This window comes from Parasteatoda tepidariorum, chromosome 4 (genome assembly GCF_982258835.1).
Source record: "Parasteatoda tepidariorum strain Cologne lab strain chromosome 4, Ptep-v5.0, whole genome shotgun sequence".
Taxonomy (NCBI): Eukaryota; Metazoa; Arthropoda; class Arachnida; order Araneae; family Theridiidae; genus Parasteatoda; species Parasteatoda tepidariorum.
The window spans coordinates 47,884,184-47,896,579 of NC_141758.1; positions in this window are offsets into that span (position 1 = coordinate 47,884,184).

Below are 12,396 nucleotides of genomic sequence, written 5' to 3' on the forward strand. Positions count from 1 at the left end.
TCTTCTAGTAGCAATTCCTTAAATTAAAAAATTAAATGGATATCTTTAAAAAAATAAAACAGTTGACATTAAGAGTTCTCATTTTTATTTTACGGCAAAAGACTAATACTTTTTGGTACTCTCTTGGATCTTATGATTCCTCACCAATGCATATTAGAACCCTAAGTAAGACGTTGTAGAATTCTGTTTTATTAAAAAAAAGTATATTTCATATTATAATCATCTTTGAACTGCCGACCTGATTTTAAGTTTACGACTATAGGTGTTCAACTCAGTAGCCTTGTAATTTTGAACCCAATCCAGAAGACACAAGGGAATTCCTGGATCAAGTGTTGGGAGAAATTTTGCCGTCGCTGAGGACTTTTTGATGGAACTACCCAGCTGTTGCGTTACAAGGGGAACACCACGAAAACTTCCTGCGGTTAGCCTGACTGCAAGGTGATTCTAATACATGATCCGTCTACCACTTAGGATATTTTATGTCCAGTGCGAAAATCGTATGGACCAGCCATTGTTGGGATTCGAACCAGGTTCATCTCATTGGAAGATGAACGCTGTATCCCCTGAGCTCGATGGCTTTCACAATAGTATAGTTCAAAATTAACAGTCTCCACCAATCATAAGGTGGCTAAATATATCTAGTGGCGATTAAAGAAATTGCCAGCAAGTCGCCACCAGCTTGCCTCTGTTTTCGACGGAAAGGATTCCCCATGTGCATTTTATTATTTTTTTTAATAAATATGGAAGAGACGTGATGGCTTTGGGGATAGAGCATTCGCCTTCCAATGAGGTGAACCGGGTTCGAATCCCAACTATGGTTTGTTGATATGAATCCGGCTTGCACCGATCACAGTGCTGAAGTAAAATATCCTCAGTGGTAGACGGATCATGGGTTAGAGTCCCATTGGAGTCGGGCTAAACATGCGAAGTTTTCGTGGCTTTTCTCTCCATGTAACGCAAATGCGGGTAAATTCCATCAAAACGACAAACCTCTTCCAATGCTTGATCCAGTAGTTCCCTTGTCTTCTGGATGGGGTTCGAAATTACAAGTCTACGAGTTGAACATTAGTAGTCGCAAACCCAAAACAATGGGTCTGTTGATCAACGACGGGTATAAAATAAAATATAAAATAAATATGGAACTATTATGAGTATTTTATAATATTCTGAAAACATTTTAGTCTCATGCTCGTTTCTTAAGTTTGTACTTCATTTTTGAACTGAACCTTGTAATGCTACCATATTTTAAGAAGTTATTCAAAGGAATTGTCTTACATTATTATTATTAAAAATTTTAATGATCGCTTAAAAATTTCAATTTTTGAAAAAGTGGCCACGTGTTTTAAAAAGTGGGCACTTTTAAAAATGCTACAACTGGCCACTGTAGCAAAATTTCCAAATTTTGCTCTTTGCGTAACAGACCCTTAAGCTAGCTAGGCCCCTGGAGGTTATGCCTCCTCATTTGCTTAACCACCTGCCTAATGGTGGCACAGTGATTGCTGGCTCCTTTTATTTTCAAGACATTCTTTAAACTGAAACTGGTTTGACTGCGTATAGTCTGTCTATGGAAAAAACTCTCTTCGCCATTCGTCTGAAGCAATGTCGTTTACTACGGTTACGAAGTTTAACTATTTCAAACAGGGGTGTTGGATCAATATTTAAGACAGATTTTGGCTAGAGTTCACGAGAAAAAGGGAGTCAGGGGAGAGAGAAGCTCTTTTAAATGCGCTATTCTTCGTTTCCATGAGATCACACGACCCTGGACTTTGCGGCGAGGGGAGTTCTTTCTATAGACTATACCTTCGAACCCTAGTTTTTAACAATGACAGCTTGATGCCTTAACCACTGGCTTTCGCAGCTCTACTATTGTTAAAAAATTTCTCACATTTAAGTGTCTGGCGCAGAAGTTACTACAAGTCATACATTTTGAATTTGCTCCTTTCGATATTTTTTTCATGAGTGCTAAAAGCAATTAATTCTCCATTCTTTTACAACACCAAATGAAATCGGTCACTTGCATTTTTGGAATTTCAAAAATGCTTTAAAAACTACTCAAATGTTTAAATTACTACTAAAATGCAATCTTTTCTAGACCACGTAGCGATAACATTCTTAAAAATGTAAGTTATGCTTTTGGAGGATTAAAAATATTTTTGAATCATAAATGAAACATTTTATATTTCACAGTGAAATTCTATAAAACTTGATTAACACTTATTTGTCTTAACTAATCATTTCCGTTAGTCCTATTTATGTAATAATATTATACTATAATATTATTATACTATAATGTAATAATATTATACTATAACACTGTAATAATATTATACTATAATACTGTAATAATATTATACTATAATATTTTATTAGAATTATAATATTATAATATTTGAACTTTTATTTTCTTTGGTTGTCTTTTTAAAGATTTGAAACTTTTTCCTTTTTATTTTAACATATTTAGAAATTTAGACACACGAAGCCATCAATACTACTGATAATTCTTAGTTAAATTTGTTTCTGGAATTTACTAAGACTATCAAGCTTAATAAGCTTTTAGAAGTATTTTTATAAATGATGCAGTCATTATTATCAAACTGATAAAAGTACAAATCCACATGTTCTTACAAGTGGATTATGTTGAAAAGTTTCTGTTCAAAAAACATAATAATTCCGTAATTTATCTAGTACAGAAGCTTTCTGTTTTCTAAACCTACAAAAATTTATTGTCAAACTACACAGTAATCTCTCAAAAGTGACATTTTTCTGTTACAAAATAAAATCTGTAACCCATAAATGCAGATTATATGTGTTGGGTAAAGATATGTTCCGTTTTGAATGTAAAATACTCTAATATCAAAACGGCAAGAATAATTAGATACATTGTAACGGGTGCCAATCGGATTGTATAGTGGTCAAATAGTTAGCCTCATTCCAGGAAGGTTCCAGGATCGAATCCCGCTTTGGGACATCTGAACTAAACGATGGAAAGGAAACAAATTTTTTTTATTCAAAAGTTTTCGATGCATCAAAAATCACACAAATAATAGAATAATTCAAAAACTAATCAATATTGAAACAATTTGTTTCACTATGTTTTAACTAGAGGATATACAGCAAACTATATGCTAAATTTCTCTGCCGCATCCTGAGGACCGTACCCTGACCTACGGAAAATATCTTACGCTTACTGCTATATTCTGTAATGTTTTGTTACATGAAATTTCTGTCAAACTGACTTTTCCATAGTACACTGTAAAAAATTTCGAGCTATGCTGCACCAAACATTGGTATTCATTTGCTGGCTACATAAAGTCGTGCTCAGTTTTACTATATATTGGTGCTTTCACTAGTTCCAAACAACGAGAGAAGGTTGCACCAAAAATCGGAATTTTGAAAGAGACTAAAAGCGGCGAAAGGTTGCACCAAAAATGAGTGTTTTGAAGGAAACTAAAAATGGAGGAAGGTTGCACCATGATTTGGTATTTTTGAAGGGAACTAAAAGCGAGGAAGGTTGCACCATTATTAGGTATATTTAAAGTGCTAAAAAGCAGGGTAAGGTTGCACCATTATTAAATATTTTTATAGCGCCAAAAAGCAGATAAAGTTAGCATCATTAATAAATATTTATAAAAAAAAGTTTTTAATATAAAAAAATTTAATATATATTTATATATATATAAATATATATTAAATAATACATCTAAAATAAAAATAGCTTTTTAAATTTTTATATATTTAAATAATTAAATTATAATTTGATTTAAATTATCTTCTCTTTCTTTAAAAATATTTATTAATGATGCTAACTTTATCTGCTTTTTGGTGCTTTAAAAATATTTTCGTTCATATAAAAACTTTTTCTTTCTTCAAATTGATATATGTAAAATTAGAATCATTTTTTACATTTCATTTAAAGCAAGAACACATGCTATGGAGTTAATACCGCTAATGTTTTAAGGAGAAAATAAAAAGAATTTTAGGCTGAATCAAATTCTTAATACTATGTATTTTGAAATTATTTTATTATTTAAAAATGAAAATATTACTTTCACAAGTAAAAATTTATATAAGAAAGTGGACGAATATTGTATTGCTCAACCCCCAATCTCTAATTAAGGAAACATTCCAATATTAATTACATTGGCGCATGGAAATATTAAATTTGAAGTAAATTAAGAAATGTAAAATTAATGAAATAACTTGGAAATATTAACAAAAAATATACAGATCAATACTTAAACATAATTTATTCATTTACAATCACTTTGTATACATAGACAGAATGTAATAATTTTTAAACTTATTCATTTAATTCAAACTTATTTTAAATTTACAGTAATTTAAAATAAAAATTATGTTATGCCTCAATGTTTAGAGTTTTGAAATTTGGGATCATCTGAAAATAATTTTCTATATTTTAATAAGATACTAAATTTCTTGATATATTCTGCCTCATCTGAATTAAAATCTACAATATAGCTGAATTACTTTTTTACAAGCATAATTTACTACTTGATAAAAAGAGTAAAATTTCACACAGTTTGGAAAAAAATACTGTAATTTTTTTTATAAATTAGTAAATGATGGTGAGTATTAGAGAAAAAACAATATTTTTATTACATATTCATTATTATAGATTTTCTGGTGCTATTACTTTAACTATATCACATTTTTCAGTCGATTGTAAAAAACACAACAAGATTTAAAAAGATTACACACAAATAAAATTTTGGAGCCTATTTACAAAAGAATAATTGTTTTTCCAAACACAGGTTCTTCATTCTCAAAACTTGAAACTGTACACATTCCTTGTTTGTAAGCTGTTCTTGAAAATAGCACTTTTCAAGTGTGAAAAAACTGTTTATAACCTTCTGGAATCCTGGTGATTTTAGCAGAATAAATATTTTTATCAATAGGTTTGGCACTGGGTATAACAATATTTTTTCCTGTGTCTCTTTCTCAACTAAAATCATTGAAGTTGTTGGTACCTTTGTGCTAATGAAAGAAGATTAAAAGTAATGTAATTTATGCTAATAAAATGTACAGAAGAAACAAAATTTGAATCCTTACTTTTTTAAACATAGAAAGATAAATCAAAGCAAGTCATATTTTAATTACTATTTTTAAAATACAATATAAAGAAAATTGAGAAATTGCAGTTCTCATGTAAAAAAAAATGTTAAAACATTTAATTACCTTAAAAAAAATTAATTTCGAGACCAACTATTTACACAGGGAGGGGGGGGAGGGATTTTTATCTTAAGCCACCTTTCACCCACAAAGATCCCGGAAAGGAAAGAAAGATATTGATATTTTAAAATATTATTATTATTATTTTTGTTAAAATGCGCTAAAACATAAAAATAGAATTTCTCCACTTGAGAAATTGTGAATTGAATTTTATGCAGAGGGGCACAGTAAAAAATTTGCTGAAGGAACTGTTAACACTTAAAATAATAAATGAACAAATTGATCATCACTTGTATAGATAAAAGAGTTCGTGTTGAGTTTAAGAGGGTGGAATCTGGCTGCTGATTAACACACAAGCAGTATTCATGTGGATAGTATTAAAACGCCGCATGTATACTGTTTGTGAGGATTGCCTTTTTAACTAAAGGTCTTTTGTTTTATAGAAGCGCATATATTTCGGAATGAAAAAAAATTCACTTTCATAACTAAAATGAAACTTTTCAAAAAAAATTATTTAAAAAAACAAGAACAACTGTAAATATTATAAAGAATACGTATGACATTTTTGAGGACCAATGAAAACGTTCAATTTCATGGTTATATTATCTTTCCCCTCACCCACAAAACACAAATGTGGGCTAAATTAATATACATAAAGCTACAAAAAAATAAAAAAAATAAGTGAAAATAAAAAAACATAGAAAAATAAGTATCTAAAGCAGAGTATCTATGAGTATCAAAGTATTTTTTTATTTGTATTTAGTAAAAAAATATATATTTATGATCTTTCTAAATACAATACTTTGTTTCATTGAAATTTTTTTTCGCTTAGTTAAAAAATATTAATAATAAAATATATTTTAAGAAAAAATTATAATAAGAAATCAGCTTATTTCTAAATGTTCTAAAACAAATCTTGTTCTTGCCGGTGTTTAGTTCTAAATTTCAGTAAATTTCTAAAATTAAAAAATTTTAGAAAATTTCTAATTAAAAATATATATATATATATCGCTTTGTTTTGTTTAACGCCAATATTACCCACTATGTTTTTCTCCTACCTCGTGAGCTCAACGAACGTAAGAGAAATCTAGTTTCCATGACAACGGTTAGTATTAATTTGAGGTGAATAATTCGCATTGAAAATTTTACAACAGAAGCACTTTAGAATGTATAGACCAAAATTCGTGTAATTATGTGACATTACAAACGAAAATTAGCAAAATAGAACATGAAAATCAAAACAAAAGCATAGATATTGATAAGAAGTTTGAATCCTAACAGAAAGCACATACGATTTTTTTTGTTCGGTAGAATGAAATAAAAACACGAACCTAGAAAATTTTTACCGGCAGTAAATTTGGCGGAAAGCTATGCTCCTTTAGCCAAATAAACTGTAAATGTACTTTCTGTGCACATAAAATCGTTGTATCTCCTTATTTACTGAAAAAGAGCTAATATAGATTTTAAAATATTTAATTATTCATGCAACGAATACAGTTCCCTAGAAGAAATTTGAGGCTAACACTTTCTGAACAGACAACAAAATTTTTAAAGTTGATATTAAAGAAATGAACTGTAATTAATGTAAGTAATTAAGAAAAGTTTACTTACCTTCAAAAGAAATTGACAATTTCAAAGACAACTTGCATGAGATGATATCAAGATTCAACAACATAATCGTCCATCTTGTCAACAACTACAAAATAAGTCATCGGTCACGTGCTAACGAATACGAAAGTTTGGTGCAATCGATTGCGCCATAAACGCATTTCTTGATCATATTTTCCAATTTATGGTGCAACCTAGATGAAATAACTTTTGATTTATCCTATTTATGGTGCAATTAGCAAACTTTGCACCAAGTATTGGATAAACATTAACCGAGATTTTTTACAGTGTATACGGATAATCTCAAGCAATCTTGCTGCCAAGAATGTACTGTAATATAATTTATTTTTTTTACAGTTTCTGTCTTCTTTAGTTTAAGCAAGTAAAAACTTTTACATTTCGCTTCTTTTATTCCGAAATTATATAGTCAGTGCATTTACAGTGTTTTATTACCAAGTATATGAAAGCAAAAAAATAATAATTACCCTATATCTCGATGCAAAAGTCAACTTTTCACACTAAATTTTACGGAAATCAGTGGGTCGATCTGCACCAATAATGAATGAAATCGGACATTCATCAATCACAAAATATGGATGCATTATAAACAATGACAAAGTCAAGAGTACTCTGAATCAGTTTACCACTTTCAAAAGGTATTTTTAATAAAAATATACAATTAATTTTGAATTTTATCTCAAATTAGTCGCTTTAGTGAATGTCCGAAATATTTATTACATCCAAATCGATACTAATTTATTTGTGGATATAATTACATTTATTCGATATTTTAAAACTTACTGACGATAGATTAGAACAAACATCAGTGTTTGGAGTATCGGGCAAATATATACCGGGCAATGGCACTTGACTTCGAAAAAATATCAGTGTAGGGTATACCGGGCAAATGTATACCGGGCAGTGGCACTTGACCTTAAAAAAACATCAGTGTAGGATATACCGGGCAATGGCACTTAACCAGACATAGTATGATTAGACCTTTGGTAAATGTCCGAAATATATACTAGGTCTACTGCCACTTTTCCTATAGCTTAAATATTTAAAAAAAATTAAATAAAGCGTTTGAATCAATTTTAAACTGATACCGAAATTATTGCTTTAAAATTTAAAAAAAATAATAAAAAACTGTGCCAGATAAGAGTAATTGAAGTAGTTGCTTTATACAGCGAATGTGTGGGAAAAAATTTTAAAAAAAATTATCCAGGTGCATCTAAAAGTGGATGAATATCCCAAGACACCCTGTGGCTGTGTGTGACACAAATTGCCCACTTGACTTTTAGCATTATATATAATGACCGGGCAATGTAATAATTGCAACATAATTTATCATTTTGTCATATCCTTTTGGGCACTTCTCAAATTGCCCGGGCGTTATAAACAATGCCCAATTATTTACATTGCCCGGGAAACACACGGAAAATAATAAAGACTAATGAAAAGAGACGAAGAAAAATTTTAAAAAATATTTTTAAACATATTTTAAAATGTCTGTATTTATTAAAAAAAAAAATTTAAAAAGCCGGAAAACAAAATAAAAAAAAGATATAATTTCTTCATCAGAACTCACGATTATGATCTACCTAAGGAGTTTTTCTAGTTAATGAAAAAAATTTAAATATTTTTAAAAATATTATATTTTAATAATTTTTCTTCCTTTCTTTTCTTACTATTTTCCTTTTATTAAGTTCCTCCATTAATCTCTATTATTTTCCATGTTTTCTCTTTATTTTAATTTATTAAATAAAGAGAAAACATGGAATTATGTTTATCTCCTTGTTGTTGAGCTATAAATTTTTAGGTTCATCTGCACCTGTTATTGCTAATAACAATAAACAGAATCCTTTCGAAATGTATAAAATTTTGCTTTCATTCTTTTATATTCAAAACAGCTGATATAAATGTAAACAATCACGTAGTTTTGTTATCGAAAATATTTTTTGATAGCTTGGAGATAATCTAAATCTTTTTTGTGACAGATTTTATTTTTGTAAAATTGAATTTAAAGTAAAGTTCATTGAGTACATTTGTACTCGGGGAAAAAACGGACTAACTTATACGGGATAAATAAGGCATGATTACTTCTTACGTGTTTATTGCATGTAATTAGCTCTCTAAAATATAGTGGAGCAGATAAAGGAGTTCAAATATTTAAAAAAAGCAGAATATACCATAATGATGACTCTTAATACACAGTTTTAAAATCATTATTGAAAATTAAGACAAAAAGTGATGCACATTATGGATCATTAATTAAAATTTTAGCACAAAAAGAAATTTGAGGCTTAAAACATCAAAACCTGTTTGATAGCCAAAATAAAACAAACAAAAAAACTGAGGTGATATAGGAAATAATATCTTAGGAAATAAAATTTTAAGAATACGATTCTATGAGCTGGCAAAATACGCAAAAAGTGTAAACTATCACTAAGGGATTCAACCTTTCCCTGACTAAACGATTGAATCCATATTTAACCATACTTCCCACATTTTAAGTGTCAAGAATCTATCCCGTTGAGAATAAAATATATGTTAATTTAAAGAAATTGCTATTTTGTTTCTAATTTCGTAACATAAAGCACCGTTTGCTCAAATTAATTTGTATATTTAAGGTCATACTCTCAAACCACTAGAATCCTAGTACATATTAATTATTTTTACTACATTTCTATAGACTACTTTTTGGGTCAGTAAGGATTGAATCTTACGGTTGAAATTTCGAATAATGACCGACGAGTTGGAGCATTCAAATTTTCCCTGGAGCTCCATGCGGTATAACACTTCGACCATTTACTGACTATCCAGAACATTAAAATATCTTTAGGAGCTCCGTATAAGATAACATTTTGAACACTTCTAGACTATATAGAGCATTCAAATATATACTGTTATATGTCAAATATATATAGTTCCGAGTCTGATAACATTTCAACCACTTCTAGACTATTTGAGCAGAAATGGCGAACTTTTTCGATTAGGGTTACTGTTAAACTGTAATTAATTATTTTTGATTGATTAAAGCACCACTTGATAATTTGTTTTCATAAAAAAATATTCTTCAAATCGTTATAGAATAATTTTAAAGTATAGAATTAAATTGTGTAACTGTACTTGCTGTTTGGTTATTAACTTGCTTCAAATTGAAGAAGAGAAATCGAATAAACATTGTTTTAAAAACGCTTCAGCTTAATATAAGATATCAAAAAGATTCATCTTAATATAAGATATCAAAAGATGTCTAAGGTAGGATATCAAAAAAGCGCGAATTTTTTGTGGTTAGCAATAAACTGAAATTGATGTAGTTAGTGCTAAATATTTTCAGTTCTTCATAGATTTCTTCTATATGCTTCCATGGGCACTCTGGTAGGGCTGTTGGTTAAATCGTCGCTCACACTATCATAACTGGTTAAGAAAATTGTCCTAACTAAAATCATAACTGGTTAAAAAAGTTGTTACTTTCGGAAACCTGTGACTGATACCATGAAACCCAAGGGTACTGGGGAGCTTCTTTTTGGAACCACTGATCCAGAGTATTCAAGTTTCAACTGGAACTCTAATCAATGCAAGCAAATAGTCACATTTATTTCTTAAATAATGCGAATAAACTATATCAGCATTACCTTGTGGGGAAATTAGAAATCGACAATGTCTACAATCTTTTATCAAAAGGTAACTCAAGATTGAATCGAGTTAGATATCAAGATTAATATTTAATAATCATAGTGGTAAATACGCCACAATACTCCCCCACCTAGATTTTATCAGGGATAGAATTCAATAAACGGATACCACTAGTTGCCGTATTAGTGAAAGATCGGGAGAGCTGTGTTAAGTTCTCCGCATTTTGAGCTCTTATCGTGAGAGCTGTATTAAGTTCACTGATGTATGTGGTCCCTCCTGTGTAGCTGTAAGCAATCGAGTGTGTGCAGGAATCCGTTGTACATATTGAGAAGCAACAGCGCGAGGAGGACGATGACGCAGTCACTAATAGTAGGTCATCTTTTCAATATAAACCATCCATCGAAGTAGGCGTTTTCATAACACGTTCGCAGGGTTCCAATGTGGGGAGATTAGAAATCGGCAACGTCACTCTCTTCCATCAAAAGGTTAATCGAGTTAGCATGTTTAATATACTAGAGAATTGATGTTTAGTAATTGTAGTGGTATCTACGCCCCAACCATCCCAATGATGTTTTTGCTCACGTTCCGACATAAACTAACAAACTGTAAACTCAACAGGAAAAAAACAACTTTCCTTTTAGGTTGGAGGAAAAAATAACAGAAATATTTTCTCCGTTTAAAAATACTTAAAAAAATGTAGTTTTAAATTGTTCACTTTATTTAACATTAAATTAATGAATAAATTTTTTTATAAGCAATAAAAATCAAAAGAAAAAATAACATTATGCCACTTATTTTGTTCGATTTATTTTTGTTTTCATACACAAAACGAAACAAAGGATGATTTTTAGATATCTATTTCTACCGAGTGCAAGTGAACTCGAATGGAATGAATCATATCTACATAAAAATAAAGAGTTCGCTTCTTTGATATCACCGTGTTATCCAACTGCGTATAAGTTCAATAGATCATAATAAAAAAAGGGTGACTGAAATTTGAAAATGAAAGTTGGTAAAATATTTAGTTGAAAAGACGTAATTAGATGAAATATAGTCTACACTTTTAGTACGACCTCAATTACAGCGATCCTCCCATTATTACGACCTATGGATAAAATCCCGTTTGCAATTCCAATGACACGATGTTATTTTAATTTCCATTAGTGCGTCCGCACTGAACCATTCATTCCAATAAAGCAACTAGAGTCGGTGGTAGAGCGCACTTCCTGGTGGTGTGACCTGGATTCGAAACCCAGCGATGGCTGCTCGATACAAATTCCGCACCCGGCTTGCAGCTACCACAATACTGGCATAAAATATCGTCAGTCGCAGATATCAGTGGTTAGAGGCCCTTTGTCGTCAGGCTAACCGTGGGAGGTTTTAGTGGTTTTCCCATGCATGTAATGCAACTGCGGGTTAGTTCCATCAAAAAAGTCCTCCACGAAGGCAACATTTCTCCCAATACTTGATCCAAGAGTTCCCTTGTCTTCTGGATTAGGTTAAAAATTACCAGGCTATGGTCGTAAACTCAAAAGTGTGTCTGCTATTCAACGATGGTGATGATATGAAAAACAAATAAAGCAACTTAAATTAAGTCATTCGCTATATTACAATTATAATTATAACCATCGTTAACCAGCCGACCCAATTTAATGGGTTTACGACTACTAATGTTTAACTCCGTAGCCTTGTAATTTTGAACCCAATCCAGAAGACAAGCGAACTCCTGGATCGAGTATTGGGAGAAATTTGTCTTCATGGAAGACTTTTTGATGGAGCTAACCTGCATTTGCGTTACATGGAGAGGAAGACCATGAGAGCCTCCAGCGGTTAGCCTGACGGCAAGAAGACTATAACCCATGATCCGTATACCACAGAGGATATTTCACGTCAGCACTATGGTCGGTGCAAGCCGGATGCGGAATTCGTATTGACTGGGATTCGAACCCGGTCCGTCAC